This window comes from Mustela erminea, chromosome 18, assembly GCF_009829155.1.
Source record: "Mustela erminea isolate mMusErm1 chromosome 18, mMusErm1.Pri, whole genome shotgun sequence".
NCBI lineage: Eukaryota > Metazoa > Chordata > Mammalia > Carnivora > Mustelidae > Mustela > Mustela erminea.
Genome location: NC_045631.1, coordinates 46,456,672 through 46,473,939, shown reverse-complemented (window position 1 = coordinate 46,473,939; position 17,268 = coordinate 46,456,672). Strand labels below are relative to the sequence as shown.

Below are 17,268 nucleotides of genomic sequence, written 5' to 3'. Positions count from 1 at the left end.
TCCCAGTCCCCTGCTGCACCAAGGCTGTGGAGCCAGCATTCATGACCATGGCATTGATCCCTGTTCACAGGCTGCTGACCCAGGTAGGGCTCACCATGGTAGTCCATTGGCACGTATCTCCAGCAAGGTCCAACAGCAGCCTCTTTCTTTAATAGGTGTATGGATAGAAGTGCCTTTTTTTTTTTCCTTTTTTAAAAAATTTATTTTTAAGTAATCTGTACCCAACATGGGGCTTGAACTCACAACCCCCAGATCAAGAGTCACATGCTCTACCACTGAGCCAGGCAGGAACCCCAGAGTTCTTTTTCCTCTTCTGGGTGGCTCAGCAAGGTAAATAAGGATGTGGAGTTGCCAGCAAACAAATGCAACTTGGAGAAAGCCTACACACGAAGAAAGCCAAGCAGGGCAGAAAGAGAGAAAGCTAGAGCTCTGGCAATGTAACTGGAGTGCCGTATCCAGCCGTACCTGAAGCTTCATAGACCTTGGGGTTAAGTGCACCGCTCCAACAAAGGGCAGGGTGGGTTTGCTTATTAGGCTAGTTCGTTTGCAACTAGAAGATTCCTAAATTGTATAGTAAAATAGACATCCCAGAAAAAGTGCCTTGTCTCTCCTGTGGGTTCATATTTCCCCCAGTATGTTGTCATGTATCCCCTAGGAATGTATGAGACCTTGCATCTTTATTTCAGACATGCTAGACTGTACCTCTGCCTCTTCTTCAAATCCACATCGATTCTGAACACTTTGGCTCTAGACTGTCCCCAGCTCGTCCCCAGCCTGAGCCTTCTCCAAAGATCTGAAGCTCTTTGCTGTGTCCTATCCCAACTACCTCTCCAGCCCCGCCCCCCAGCCCCTGCTAACACTGTCCCCTCTGCCACTTACAGGTGTACTGCCCTCCCCTCTTGGATCCTGTGCTGTCCACTTAATATCCCTCTGCACAGACTTGGTTTCTCCCTGCCTCCTCACCCCTGCCTTCCCGATTGTGGACCATCTAACCTCTGGACGATCGAATCCACGAGATGTCAGGAGAGAAATTTCTGGGGTTAGAGAGGAATAGGCCAAAGTGACATCCTGTCACTAGAGCAGACCTGGGAAAACCTGTGACTGTCGAAGCACTGACTGTGGGTTTCAGGAACAGAAGGCAAAGGCAGGATCCCAAGCCCAACCCGACAACCACAAAACATTCCTCTTTTATTAGGAAACCATTACACGTGTAGCACTGTACTTAAGTGCCACGGGAGCATACAAAAGGAGCAGACAGGCCCTACTTGCAAGGCAGTTTTAATTTAGCTGAAGGATAAAGTAAAAATTCAGAGAATGATCACGAGGTAAAACACAACAGTACGTGGCAGAGCAGAACAGAGTATGAGATGAGTAATAAGCAGATGTGGGAGGAGGGAATGGCTGAGCAAAGTGAGTTCGTAGAAGAGGGAGTCTTGAAGGAAATGAATCTTGAGCCAGGCCCTGAAGGAAGTAATTGACAAATGTAAACTCTCCAGCTGGCCACGGGGGGACCAGGCTCCCTCGGCGGGGAGTTGTGTAACTCAAATCTGCTCTGACCTGTTTGTGGATGTGCAGGCCGGCTCACAGCTATTCAGGTCGTATTTGTAAGTCTGCACAAAACCACCGTTTGGGGCAAAAGCATGCAGTCGTTTGGCACAGGGTACACCCTGGAGATGATATCATGTCTGGATCAAAGTTAGGCGAATGTCACCTGCCAGGGAAGAAGATGTGCAAAATAGTTGATATTTCTGCTTGTTCAATTTCAAATTTTTTTTTTTTTAAATCTTGATTATGGCTCTTGGTAAATGAACGTCTCTTTAAAAGTTTGATTGTTTGTAGTGAAAGGCAGAACTTAGGGAACACACATTTTTGTTGATAGGTTCCTTGTGCTAAGTGAAGGCACAAGGTCCTGGATAAATACAAACAAAACCCCCTCGTTTTTTGCCTTAGGAGCAGAAAGCTAAAGAGAGATGTAAGAAACAAATTTGCAGATTGTTCTCCCCTTGCGGGAGATATCAGCTAAAACATGGTCTTTAGCCTTAATGAAAACACATTTTCAAGTTTTGTTGGCTTATTCTGGCAGGATAAAAACAAGTTGTAAAGAAACCGCTTCTAACAAGACTAGAAGCTTTGGCCTTACTGCCATTGTTAGAAGCAATCCAAGAAATGCTATTTAAGGCTAATTTTGCTGCCCCTTTGAAGAGACTTGAAATCATACAGAGCCCATAAGAAAAAAACAAAACAATAAGCTGAATTGGAAGGACAGGTTCCTCCTTGGCAGTTAAGTGTCAAATTACATTGTCTCCTGTCTGGGGATGAAACCGAGAACTGTGTTCTTGAGGACTGCCAACCCCTTACTTGACAACCACTACAAAAAATTTAACAATAAATGAAACTGACAGCCTACCTAACCAGACTGGGAACACAGCTGAACTTCTACAGAAAGATAACCCGTCCAGAGTCCATTTTCCTGGACGATGGTCTACAGCAACATCTCATGAAAACAATGAGGGACACATACTCATTTCCAAGGCGTGTGTAGCCTGCAGAAAACAGATCAATTTTCGCATCTTTTCGCTAAATGGATAGGATGTGAAGTTAATCCACAGGACAGTTAGCATTCTCGGGGCTCTCTGGTAAGGATGCAGCCCAGCCCAAGCAGAGAGGAGCATACAGACAACTGGTGACCAGCCGTTTCCCCTGGTGCTGGCGTATGTAACTGCAGGAAAAATGGAGTTCTTGCCTAAACCTTTCCCCTCGCAATCCAACCAGCAGAACACAGCCAGCAGGTGATTTCTTCTGCAGCAATCTCTGGAAAGTTCATGTATCCAGATCTGACCAGAGCCAAGATTTATAGGCTGAGAAGCCAAGGGCCTCAATGCTCACTGTACAGATGAACGTTCCCCCTCTCCGTCTTGCCCCCACCCCTTTTTTATTCTCCATTTGTGTGCCAAATGACCTCTTGCACAACGGACCCTAGTAAACAGCTTCTTTATCATTTCCATCTTCCAAGGCTTGGCTTCTGCGGGATGCTTAGACTGAAGGCAGCTCCTGCTTCTTGCCTCCGTAGTGGTTTTGTCTCAAATGCATCAGTCTGTGTAACAGGTACAAAGAGTGAAAACAAAGAAAACCACCCTCAGAGTGGGTAGGACCCGGGCAGAAAGCCTGATAAAGTACGGATATGAGAGGTACTGCCCCATGTCTCCAGACCTCAGAAAGTCTTGTAGCTTCCAGAAGCTGATCCAGCACTTCCTGGTGATGCTAATGAGACATCATTCTCGGGAAGGTGCCCTTAAGGTCAACCTCCTTACTGCCGTAAGAATGATTTATTTCCTCCAGAAGATTCCATCTAATTCAACCACAAGTAAATTTAATAAAAAGCACTTTATATGCTTGTATAAATAGAACTTTGGTAGGAAGCGACTATTTTGACAGCTTGACAATAAAGGTATATAGGCAGCAAGGAAACAGTTCTCATGAAGTACATAGAAATTTGGATGAAAAATGTTATAAGATCAGGTTTACCTTTTGGAAATTCTAGTTATGTTGGGATCTGGGCAGTCAGTCTATCAACAGACAGGCACATTTCTTTCATTCCTTTGCCTGTCTGAAGTTAAAAAAATAATAAATAAAATGTTCCTATCCATGTTTGCTATCAAAGAATTTCCTTTTTGCAGTCCCAGAAAACCAGATAGGAGAAGAAAACCCAACATTTTCTGAGTGTCAGACATTGTGTTAGGTAATTTGTCTATAGTATTTATGTCACAAATGTTATCTAATTGAATTTCCACAGCACCGAAGAATGATTAAACCCCAGGGTTTCTGGTTCCTAAGCCTGAGCTCCTCCCTCTGTATTCCATTGTAAGCACAGTCTAGTTCACATCTGCCACTGTACATAGTTAACAAAAAATTTTTTTCCTGTGACAACTTTTCAAGATTATTCCCTGAGTTTTCAAATGTGAAATACAGTATTAACTATAATCACCATGCCATACATGATGTTCCCATGACTTACGTATTTTGTCACTGGAAGTTTGTACCTTTTGACTCCCTTCACCTGTTTCACTCACTTCCCACCCCTGACCTCTGGCAACTACCAGCTTGTTCTCTGTTATCTCGGAGTTTGGGTTTTATCTTGCTTTTGTTGGTTTTTGTGTGTTTGGACTTTTTTTTTTTTTTTTTTAAGGTTCTACATATAATTAAGATCATATAGTATTTATCTTTCTCTGACTTATTTTTCTTTAGCATAATGCCCCCAAGATCCATCCAGGTTGTCATAAATGGGAAGATGTCCTTTTTTTTTTTTTTTAATAGCTGGATAACATGCCATTGTGTATATACACCACATTTTCTTTATTCATTCCTCCATCAGTGGACATGTAGGTTGCCTCAGTGTCTTAGCTATTGTACGTAGTATTCCAATGGACATGGTGCATATACCTTCTTGAGTTAGTGTTTTCATTTTCTTTGGATAAATACTTGAAAGTCTAATTGCTGGATCATATGGTAGTTCTATTTTTAATTTTTTGAGGAAGCTCTGTCCTGTTTTCCGTAGGGGCTGCACCAGTTTGCATTCCCACCAGCAGTGACAAGGGTTCCCTTTCTCCACACTCTCCTCACGCTTAGTTCTTCTCTTCTTGATAAAAGCCATTTTAACAAGTGTGAGGTGCTATTTCATTGTGGTTTTGATTTGCATATCCCTGGTGACAAGTGATGTAGAGCCTTTACACCTCTTTAGAGCCTTTGGCCTCTTGATCATCTGTATGTCTTTTTTGGGAAAATGTCTATTAGATCTCCCCATTTTAAACATCAGATTGCGTTTTTGCTATTGGGCTCTATGAGTTCTTTATATGTTTTGAATATTCGTCCCTTAACATATAAATGATCTGCCAACGTTTTCTCCCATTCCCATTTTTCCTTAAGATTTCACTTTGTTGATGGTTTCCTTTGCGATGCAGGTTCTTAGCTGAAGGTTGGCCTGTTTGATTTTTGCTTTTGTTGCCTTTGCTTCTGATACCAAATCCAAAACCATTTTCATTGCCGAGACTAGTGTCAAGGAGGTAACTGACTAGGTTTTTTGTTCTAGGAGTTTTACGGTTTTCAGGTCTTAACGTTCGAATCCTCAGTCCATTTTGAGTTAATTTTTGTGTGTGGTGTAAGACAGCAGTCCAGTTTCATTCTTTCCCATGTGGCTGTCCAGCTTTCCCTGCCCCATTTGTTGAAGGGACTCTCTTCCCCACTGTCTGTTCTCGGCTCCTTTGTCATAAATGAATCGAACATATAAGCACGTGTTTATTCTTGGGCTCTCTGTTCCACTGATCTGTGTGTCTTTGTGCCGTACCACATACTGTTTATTAATAATAATTTTAAAGTATAAACTTCAGTAATAATTAATAATCCCAACTTAAAACACATGTTCTTAAATTATGTGGTTAAGGTTTTGTCAGGCAATACATTCATACCTGTGTTTCTATATGAAATGGCAAAGTTGCACAACTTTTCTAGAAAGCTGCTTGACAATGACTTCAGTAATCCCACCCATGGAAGTTAATCCTAAACAAATAATCAGTTTATCATGCAAAAGCAAAAAATTAGAAACAACGTGAAAATGACCCAGACCAGAAAAATAATTAAAATGCATGATAGGAGGTTTATTAGGTATGATACGTAGCCATGAAAGTCATGCTTTTTTTAAAAAAAAAATTCAAGATGGAAACATTTTTTCAGTGCAACATTAGGCTAAAAAGCAAGATACAAAATTACATACAACAGAATTTTGATTTTGTGGAAAGTGAAAACAAGCAAAAATATTAACAGTGATTTTTCTCCAGAAGAATGAAGGTGACTAGTTTTTTTAATTTTCTGAGTTTATTTTAATAAACATTTATTAGTCTTATAATGAGGCTATAAAGGCATTTTTTTTAGTGAAATAGTGTGAGGAGAATTTATGAAAACTTGTTTTCTTTCTTCACTACTACCAGCACAAACGTAGGGCTATTTCTCATAGAATTGATTGTTTAAAAGGCATTTATTGTCAACAATAGCCAGAGTCTGGGGACGTGTGGGTGGCTCAGTCAGTTAAGTGTCTGCCTGGGTCATGATCCCAGGGTCCTCTCCCACTTGGTGGGGAGCGTGCTTCTCCCTCTGCCAGCTGCTCCCTCCTGATTGTGCTCGCTCGCTCTCTCTCTCTGACAAAAATACAAATCTTAAAAAAAAAAAAAAGCCAAATATGGAAAGAGTCCAGATGTTCATGGACTGATGAATAGATAAAGAGGATGTGGTATAGGGCCCCTGGCTGGCTTAGCTGGAGGAGCATATGACTCTTGTCCTTGGGGGTTGTGAGTTCGAGCCCCATGTTGTGTGTACAGATTAAATATAAACAAACAAAAATGATGTGGGCTGTGTGTATGTATACACACATGGAATATGACTCAGCAATAAAAAAGAACGAAATCTTGCCATGTGCAACCACGTGGATCAACTAGAGGGTATTATGCTAAGCAAAGAAAGTCATATGCGGGCAAATACCATATGATCTCACTCATGTGGAATTTAAGAGACAAATGAGCAAAGGGAAGAGAGAACTTTTTTTTTTTTAAGGCTTTATTTATTTATCACAGAGAGAGAGGGAGCAAGCACAGGCAGACAGAATGGTAGGCAGAGGCAGAGGGAGAAGCAGTCTCCCTGCTGAGCAAGGAACCCCGTGTGGGACTCGATCCCAGGACGCTGGGATCATGACCTGAGCCGAAGGTAGCTGCTTAACCAACTGAGCCACCCAGGCATCCCGGGAAGAAAACTTAACCAAGAAACAGACTCTTAACTATGGAGAACAATATGATGGTCATGGCGGGGGGTCGTTAAACAGGTGATGGGGATTAAGGAGGGCGCTTGTGATGAGCCCCTTGTGTTGTGTTGATTCACTAGATTGTACACCTGAAACCGTTAGACTCTGTTCACTAACTAGAATTTAAATAAAAACTTTTACAAAATAGTATTTAACTGGGGGGCTTCTGGGTGGCCCTGTCGGTGTAGTGTCTGGCTTTGGCTCAGGTCATGATCCTGGGATAGAGTCCGCTACCAGGCTCCCTCCTCTCCCTCTGCTGCTCCTCCTGCTTGTGCTTTCTATCTCAAATAAGTAACCCTTAAAAAAAAATTATTGGGTGGGCCCCTCAGTTACAGGTTAGTAGGGGCAAAATAAAGAAACATAAGTCACAGTCTCTCTGACCCCACTTAGCTTAAAACTCAAATGAAGACTTTCTCCTGAGTCTGTTTTATGAGTATATAAATGAAGAGAACTGAATTACCCACCCCCCCAACACACACACAATGAATCTTTTCACCACTGTTACTGCTGTGGGGACACTTGTTTCTGTAATGTAAATCTCAGAATTCTGATCATCACTGCTCCCCCATGACTGTTCTGCTACCTTTGTTCACTTCTCCTTCCTATTGACATCTGTTCTCTCCAGATTCCTCCCTGGCCCCCTTGTTCCCAAGTATGTAGCGCCCCGTGACGTCTGTTAGCTGTCCAGTAATGTAAAACAACACATACCCACAGTAATCAAATTGAATGACAGTGCTTGCTTTTGTATTTCCTTTTGTCAAGAATGGTGAAGGGTCTGAGATTTCCTCTTACTTGGAAATTAAAAGTTAGCCTATCACTGTTGCATGAATGCTGACAGAAGGCATAAGACCAGTGGGTTAGAGACAGAAAAACTTTATTACTCATGGCAGATCAGGCGGCGTGAGCTCCATAATTCCATCTGTCCCTCTCTCCCACGGTAGAGTCTTAAAGAGTGACACACAGGGGTCCAGGTAGAGGTTGTGCACAGATTTGCTTCAAGGCTGAGGACACGGAGTTTAGGGAATCTGAATCTTCTGAAATGGGCTACAAGTGAACCTACCCACCTTTGCCCTGGTGGGAGACATTATATTACTATACTCGACAGGAAACAAACCTGCCCTTGGCTCTATAAGGGGATATAATCTTTATTTTCTAAGGCTCTTTCACTGTATAAATATCCTTGAAAAACTAGTCTGAGGCAAAAGCTGTTGGTGTGTTTGATCACACAACAGGGAGAAACATGAGAGCTTATGGAGAATTGTCCCCCAGCATCTTTTCCAACATTTTGGGGTAACATTTTATTTTGCTACAATTGAAAACTTAGAGAAGTTCCAAGAATAGTACAAGGAATTCCCTTACACTCCTTCCTTCCTTTTCTTTCCTTTTTTCCCTCCCTTCCTTTCGTTACTGTATGTATTCAATTTTCAGAGCCACTTGAGAATAAGTTGGAAATGTCCCATGATGGAAGTTGGTCCAAGTGTTGATGATATACATAGGATCACTTGGGGCACCTGGGCGGCGTAGTCAGTTAAGCATCCAACTCTTGGTTTTGGCTCCAGGTCATGGGGTCGAGCTCCCCCAGCCCCCTTATCATGCTCCACACTCAGTGGAGAGTCTGCTTGAGATTCTCTCTCTCCCTCTCCCCCTTCTGCTCATGCTCTGATAAATAAATCAGATGGTCTTTGCTCAGTTTCTCTACTGTAAAGTTTCTGTCTTTCCCTTTGTGAGTAGTAGTTTTTTGGGAAATACTTTGAGACTATGTCAATATGCTATTTTCCATAAAAAATTGACCCACTGGTTTTAATATCCACTGACTCCATAACACCATCATTTCTTCTGTGTTCATCAGTTGCCTTGCTACTGTGAAGAAATTTCTTTGGGGTGCCTGGGGGGCTGCGTCAGTTAAGCATCCTGTCTTTGGCTCAGGTCGTGGTCCTGGGATTGAGCTCAAAGGGGAGCCTGCTTTTCCCTGTTCCAAGCTTGTGTTCTCTGTCTCTTAAAAAAACAAAATTTTAGTATATGTGCTGCTGAAGCAAGCCCGCCGAAAAAATAAATAAATAAAATCTTAAATACAGAAGTTCTTTTTTAAATTTACATCAATATGGACTCATAAAATTCTATTTATTTATTTATTTATTTATTTATTTATTTATTTATTTAACACAGAGAGAGAGATCACAAGTAGGCAGAGAGGCAGGCAGAGAGAGAGGGGGGGGAAGCAGGCTCCTTGCTGAGTAGAGAGCCCCATGTGGGGCTCGATCCCAGGACCCTGAGATCATGACCTGAGCCAAAGGCAGAGGGTTAACCCACTGAGCCACCCAGGCGCCCCCATAGAATTCTTCTTTATTGAACAAGTTATAATGTTTCCCTGCCATTATTTACTATGATGCCCCAGTCCTCTCTGATTTGTCCAGTAGGACCTCTTTCGGGCACTCTCTAGAGCAACAAGACCTAGGTTCATCTTGTACTTTCCCTGTTTCAACCCTGGAATTAGTGGTTCCTTTCGGGGGGAAACATTTTGAAACCAAGATCTTTGGTCTTAATGTGTTCATTTCTACTGGTATGATATTGTTTCTAGGCACTGACAGGAAGCAGGCACACACACACACATAAGCACACACACACACTCCATGAGTTCATATTGATGTCTAGTTCCAAGCCAGTGCTGGTTTGGATACAGTGTTGAATACATCATTTTTTTTTTAAGATATAATTGACATATAACATTGTATTCCTTTTATGTACAGAATAATTTTATTTCAAGAAATGATGACTGCAGTGAATGTGGTTAACTTCCATCACCACATAGTTACAAGGTGTTTTTTCTTGAAACTTTTAAGATCTCTTAGCAACTTTCAAATATACAGTACAGTTTTAACTACAGTCAGCATGCTGTACCTCACATCCCCAGCACTGACTTAACACCTGGAATAACTTAGAACTTCTGTCTTATAACCTGTTGGTCCCTTTCACCCCCAACCCTGCTGCCTCTGCAACCACCAATGTGTTCTCTATATCTGAGAGGTATTTTTTTTCCCCCACATCCTTTCCATACTAACTGTTCTTTATAGTGAGAAGCCTGGCTCTCATTATCCTGAATATTTTTACTCATTTGCAATAAACAGAAAAAATGTTCAGAATTGCTAACCTATACCACTGTGAAAAGCAGATCTACTAGAGTTCAAAATTGTTTGTTTGTCTTGTAAGGTCAAATTTACATAAAATGAAATGCACAGGTCTTAAGTACACAATTCTGTGAATTTGACAAATACCTACTTTGATAAGATCTAGAATATTTCTGTCACCTTGGACGTTCCATTGTTCTCAGTCCATCCTACACCTTTCAGGCTACTACTTTCTGGGTTTTTTTGTTTTTTTCCCCACCATTGATTACTTGTGCCTGCTCTAGAGTTTCGTATACATAGAACCAGACGGTGTGTACTCTTGTGTCAGGCTTATTGTGCCCAGCATAATGTCTAAAAGACTCATCCATGTTTTCACATATCATCAGTAGTTCATTTTATTGCTGAATATTTTCCTATTGCATGAATATACCCAAGTTCTAAAAACCTGTTGTCCAGGGGTGCCTGGGTGGCTCAGCTGGTTACCGCATCTGACTTCACCTCAGCTCATACATAATCTTGGTATCCTGGGATGGAGCCCTGTATCGACCTCTTCACTTAGCATTCTCCCTTTTCCTCTGCTCCTCCCCCGTTCATGCTTGCTTACTCACCTACCCTCTCAATTAAAATCTTAAAAAAAAGTCTACTGTCCAATTGATGCATATTTGTACTCGTTAGTTTTCTATTATGGATAAAGCTTCTATGAATATTATTGTTCAAGACTTTTTATGGACCTATAGTTTCCTCTCTCTTGGGTAAATACCTAGGTGTGGCATGCTTAAAATCATAGGATAGGTGTAAGTTCAAATTTGTGGGAAACTACAGGCTGTTTTCCAGGATGGTTTTACAATTTTATGCTTCTGTCAACAACGTATGAGTGTTCCAGTTGCTCCAAATTCTTGCCAAAGTTTTATGTCATCAGTGTTCACAACTTTAGCTGTCCTTTGGAAGGTATCCATTCAAATCTTATATCAATAATGACTTTTTTTTTTAATCTTAAAGATTTTTATTTATTTATTTGACAGAGATCACAAATAGGCAGAGGGGTAGGTGGGGGTAGTGCAGACTCCCTGCTGAGCAGAGAGCCCGATGCGGGACTCGATCCCAGAACCCTGAGACTATGACCTGAGCCGAAGGCAGAGGCTTAACCCACTGAGTCACCCAGGTGCCCCAATATAACATTTTTCTTAATTGAAGTACAGTTGACTCAGTGTTAAATGGTTTCAGGTGTACAACATAATGACTTGACAGCTCTGTACATTTCGCTAAGCTCACAAGTATAGCTACCATCTGTCACTATACAGTGCTGTTGCCAATACCACTGACAATATTCCCTGTGCTACCTTTCACTCTGGTGAGGTATTTATTCAATAACTGGAAGCCTGCATTTCCAGTTCCCTTTGACTGCTTTTGCCCATCTCCCTTCCCCTTCCCTCTGGCAGCCACCACTTTATTCTCTTATTATGGGTCTGTTTCTGTTTGTTTGTTTGCTTTTTCAGATTCCACATATAAGTGCAATGTTATTTGTCTTTGTCTTACTTATTTCACTTAGCATAATACCCTCCAGGTCCATCCATATTGTTAACAAATGGCAACACTTCATTCTTTTACATGGCTGAGTAATATATTCCATTCATCTCTTGATGGACACTTGGGTTCCCTGTGTATCTCGGCTGTTGTAAATAATGCTGTGATGTACATAGGAGGGGGGGTGTGTTTTTGAATTGGTGTTTTTGTTTTGGGGGTAGATAACCAGTGGTGGAATTACTGGTTCATCTGAGATTTGTTTTTAATTATTTTTTAGAAACCTCCATACTGTTTTCCACAGTGGCTACACCAATTACATTCCCCCTAACAGTGCATAAGGGTTCCTTTTTCTCTACATCCTCTCCAACACTTGTTAACTTGCCTTGACATTAGCCATTCTGAGGGCTGTAAGGGGATAGGCTCCTTGTGGGTTCGATTTGCATTTCCCTCGTGGCTAGTGATGTTGAGCATCTTTTCACATGTCTCTTGGCCCTCTGCATGTTGTCTTTGGGAAAATATTTAGATCCTCTGCCCATTTTTTAAATCGATTATTTGAACTTTTTTTCTTTTCTTTCTTTCTTTTTTTTTTTTTCTTTTTTTGGTGTTGTAGTGTGTTCTTTAATTTTAGATAGTAACGCTGTTTTGGATCCATCATTTGCAAATATCTTCTACCATTCAGAAGGCTGTCTTTGTTTTTGTTTGCTAATGGTTTCCTTGACTGTATAAAAGCTTTTTATTTTGATATAGTTCCAATAATTTATTTTTGCTTTTGTTTTCTTTGCCTTAGGAGACATATCTAGGAGAATGTTGCTAAGGCTGATGTCAAAGAAATTACTGCCTATGTTTTCTTCTAGGAGTTTTATGGTTTCAGGTCTCACATTTAGGTCTTTAATCCATTTTGAGTTTATTTTTGGGTAAGGTGTAAGAAAGTGTCCAGTTTTAACTCTTATGCATGCAGCTATATAGTTTTTTCTATCATCATTTATTGAGGAGGCTCTTATCCCTCATTGTATATTCTTGCCTCTTTGTAATAGAGTGACCATACAAACATGGGCATATCTCTGGGCTCTCTGTTCTGTTCCTTGGACCTATGTTTCTGTGCCACTACCATACTTGCTTTTTTAGAAAAGATTTTATTTATTCATGTAGAGAGTGCACAAGTTGGGGGAAAGGGAGAGAGAATCTCAAGCAGACTCCATGCCAAGCATGAAGCCCGATGCAGGCCTCAATCCCACAACCCAGAGATCAGGGCCAACCCTGAGATCTCATGACGCTGAGGTCATGACCTGAGCCAAAATCAAGAGTCAGACACTTAACTGATTGAGCCATCCAGGGTCCCCAACACTATATTCTTTCATAGGTATATGTAGTATATTTTGAAATCTGGGATTATGATATCTCTAGCTTTGTTCTTCTTTCTTAAGATTGTTTTTGGCCATTCCAGGGTTATCTGTGGTTCTGTACAAGTTTTAGGATTATTTGTTCTAGTTCTGTGAAAAATATTATTGATATTTTGATAGGGCTTACATTTAATCTGTAGCTTGCTTCGGATAGTCTGGACATTTTAAACAATATTTTTTAATCCATGAGCATGGTATGTCTTTCCATTTGTTTGTGTTATTTTCAATTTCTTTCATCAGTGTTTTATGCTTTTCAGAGTACAGGTCTTTCACCACCTTGGTTAAGTTTATTCCTAGGTATTCTTTTTGGTGTAATTGTAAATTGGAATATTTTATTTCTTTTTCTGTTACTTCATTATTGCTGTATAGATGTAACAATAGATTTCTGTATGTTGATTTTTATCTTGTAAGTTTGCAGAATTCATTTATTCTAATAGTTTTTTGTGGAGTTTAGGATCATTCTTTTTTTTTTTAAAGATTTTTAGAGAGAACACAAGGGCAAGTGGGGGGTAAGGAGAGGGACAAGCTGACTCTGTGCTGAGTGTGGAGCCTGGTATGGGGCTGGATCTCATGACCCTGAAATCATGACCTGAGTCAAAATCAAGAGTCAGACACTTAATCAGCTGGCCCACCCAAGGACCCTGTTCTTTTTGTAGTTCCTAAAGGCATAGTTAGGTTGAACTCTTTCTTGTTTCTTTTTTTTTTTTTTTAAAGATTTTATTTATTTGACAGAGAGAGAGATCATAAGTAGGCAGAGAGGCAGGCAGAGAGAAGAGGAAGCAGGCTCCCTGCCGAGCAGAGAGCCTGATGGGGGACTTGATCTCAGGACCCTGAGATCATGACCTGAGCTGAAGGCAGAGGCTTAACCCACTGAGCCACCCAGGCGCCCGTCTTTCTTGTTTCTTTATGTAGGTGTTTACTGCCGTGAAAGTCCCTCTTAGAACTGCTTGTGCTATATCCTGTAAGTCTTGGTTGTTTCCATTTTCATTTGTCTCAAGATTCTTTTTCCTTTTAATTTCTTTGATCCATTGGTTGCTCAGGAGAGTGTCAGCTTCCATGTATTTGAATTTTCCAGTTTTCCTCCTGTTACTGATTTTTTTTTTTTTAAGATTTTATTTGTCAGAGAGAGAGAGGGAGAGAGAGGGAGAGCGAGCGAGCACAGGCAGACAGAATGGCAGGCAGAGACAGAGGGAGAAGCAGGCTCCCCGCTGAGCAAGGAGCCCGATGTGGGACTCAATCCTAGGATGCTGGGATCATGACCTGAGCTGAAGGCAGCTGCCCAACCAACTGATCCACCCAGGCGTCCCCTGTTACTGATTTCTAATAGTACACCATATGGTCAGAGAAGATAGTTGGTATGATTTCAGTCTTACTGAATGTGCTAAGACTGGTTTTGTGGCTTAACATAAGGTCTGTTATAGAAAATGCTTCTGGCCTAACAATGAAGAATGTATATTCTGCTAATGCACAGATATTAACAGTCTGTATATTTTTTTGTTAGGTCCATTTGGTCTGTGGTGTTCAAATACGCTGTTCCCTTATTCTCTGTGTGGTAGCTCCATTGTTAAGAATGAAATGCTGAAGTCCCTAGCTATTCTTGTATTGCTGTTTATTTCTCTTTCTAGCTCTGTGAGATTTTGGTTTATACACATAGGTACTCTGGTGTTGACTGCATAAAGATGTACAATTGTTACATCATCTTGATAAATTTATCATTTTATCATTATATAAGGATACTTATAAGGACACTGAGCCACCCAGGTGCTCCTTGTTGTTTTTTAATCCATTCAGCAATTCTGTATTTTTTGGTTGGAGAATTTAATCTGTTTACATTTAAAATAATTACTGACAGGTCAGGACTTATTACCAATGTTGTTTTCTGGTTTTATAGCTCTATTGTTTGTTTGTTTCACATACATTCCCTATCAGTAAGTTTTGACCTCTTTCATCATGTTCTTTTGTATAATTTCTACAGGTTTTTCTTTCGTTACCTTGAGGCTTACATAAAATATCTTATTTTAAAGTGATAATTTCAATAGCATGCCTAAACTTTATACTTTCACTTCTCCTCCTCACATTTCAGTTTGTTGATGTTACGATTTACATATTTTTTTATACTGTGTATAAATAGTACAGTAACAGATTATTGTAGTTATGGTTATTTTTAGTACATTTGTTTTTTAACTTTTAAACCAGAGTTTCAAGCTAATCACACACCACCATTATCAATTATAGAATCTAACTTTGACTAAACATATATATATATATATTTACCATTACCAATGAGTTTAAACTACCTTGTTTTTATAATGTTAACTGGCATCCTTTTACTTCCGCTCAAAGAACTCCCTTTAGCATTTCTTGTCAGGATGTTCTAGTGTCTATGAACTCCCTCAGCTTTTGTTTTTCTGAGAAAGTCTTTCTCTCTCCTTCATTTCCAAAGGACATTGTTGCTGGTTATAGAATTCTTGGTTGACAGGGTTTTTTTCCTTTCAATATTTTGAATATACCATCCCATTTTCCTCTGGCCTAAAATGTTTCTGTTGAGAAATCTGCCAAGAGACTTAATGGTGATACACTTGCATATTACTTTTCTTTTCTCTTGCTGCTTTTCTCTTTCTCTGTTTTTGCCTCTTGACAATTCAATGTATCTTGGTGCTTAGGCTCAATCTACTTTGGGTCCTTTGGCCATCATGAATCTTGAAGGCCATTTCTCTCTCCAGATTTGGGAAGTTTTTAGCCATTATTTAGCCAATACACTTTGCCCCTTTTTCTTTCTGTTCCCTTCCTGGCATTCCCATATTGTGCATATTACTTCTTTTGTGTCCCACAATTCCTGTAGGTTTTCTTCATTCTTTTTCCCTTTCTTTTTGCTCTTCTGACTGGATAATATCAAATTTTCTTTGTTCTAAGTCACTGATTTTCTTTTGCACTGTTGAGTCTGCATTTAAAGAACTCTGTTGAGGGGCGCCTGGGTGGCTCAGTGGGTTAAGCCGCTGCCTTCGGCTCAGGTCATGATCTCAGGGTCCTGGGATCAAGTCCTGCATCAGGCTCTCTGCTCAGCAGGGAGCCTGCTTCCTCCTCTCTCTCTGCCTGCCTCTCTGCCTACTTGTGATCTCTGTCAAATAAATAAATAAAAATCTTTTTAAAAAATAAATAAATAAAGAACTCTGTTGAATTCTTCAGTCATTGTATTTTTCAGCTCTAGAATATCTATTTGGGGTTTTTAAATAGTTTTTATTTCTTTAAACTCTTTCCTCACACATCATTTTTCTAATTTTGTTTAGTCTAATCAGTAGATAACACTTTTCCACATGAAATGCATTATTGAAACAAAATTTTATAACTTGGTAAAAATCAAATGCACTGTCACTTTAAAAATAAACTGGAGGGGAAAATACATTAACAGAATCAATAAATTATATTCCACCTGATAAATTCTTTCTTTTGGATTCTAAGTAGGTAGCATTTTTCTAGCTATGAATTCTTTTCTGGGAGGTTTAAAAGGCAAACTTAAATAGCAAAGAGAAAATATTCAGAAACTGAAAAAGAGGCTCTGACTCTATGGCTTTGGTATGAAACATGCTTGATAAGCTCTACCCCTGAGAATTGCCAGTTGTAGGAACGTACACACTTATACAGTGAAATTTGCCACGTGAGGGAATGGAGATGTCCAACTCAAATAGCTTTTTGAAAACTAGCAGACTCACCAGGATGTTCAGGAAATGGTGTCTTTACATATGAAGACATAAACATAAATAGGAAGAAGGGAGAAAGACTCCAGTTTAGGAAACAGCTGGTGTAGGTCTGAATCCTGGCTCCATTACCAGACAGCTCTAACTCCTCTGAGCTTCACTTTCCTCATTATAAAAGCCCTGTTAAAAAAAAAAAAAAAAAAGTCGTTCCTCATTATAAAAATACCTAAGTAGCAAGGTTGTTGTGAGGATTAAATGAGATTAAATGTGGGTGCCTGGCTGGCTCATACAACTCTTGATCTCAGGGTTGTAAGTTTGAGCCCCACAGTGGGTACAGATTACTTAAAAAAAGAAAATCTTTTTTAAAAATGAGATTAAGGGGCACCTGGGTGGCTCAGTGGGTTAAGCCACTGCCTTCGGCTCAGGTCATGATCTCAGGGTCCTGGGATCGAGTCCCACATCGGGCTCTCTCCTCGGCAGGGAGCCTGCTTCCCTCTCTCTCTCTCTCTCTCTGCCTGCCTCTCCTTCTACTTGTGATCTCTATCAAATAAATAAAATCTTTTTTAAAAAAATGAGATTAAGGGGGTACCTGGATGGCTCAGTCAGTTAAGCATCTGCATTCGGCTTAGGTCTTGTTCCTGGGGTCCTCGGATTGAGCTTTGCGTGGGGCTCCCCACTCA

General features: G+C 40.4%; 1 long non-coding RNA gene across 1 annotated transcript; it reads right to left on the bottom strand.

The window, feature by feature from the left end:
* Nucleotides 1–279: 279 nt before the first annotated feature.
* LOC116578123 lies at nt 280–17,214 on the bottom strand. Its single transcript, XR_004280746.1, has 3 exons — nt 17,178–17,214; nt 2,976–3,094; nt 280–1,711 (listed from the first exon to the last, which is right to left on the bottom strand). It is a non-coding gene; the product is annotated as an uncharacterized LOC116578123 (long non-coding RNA).
* Nucleotides 17,215–17,268: the final 54 nt, after the last annotated feature.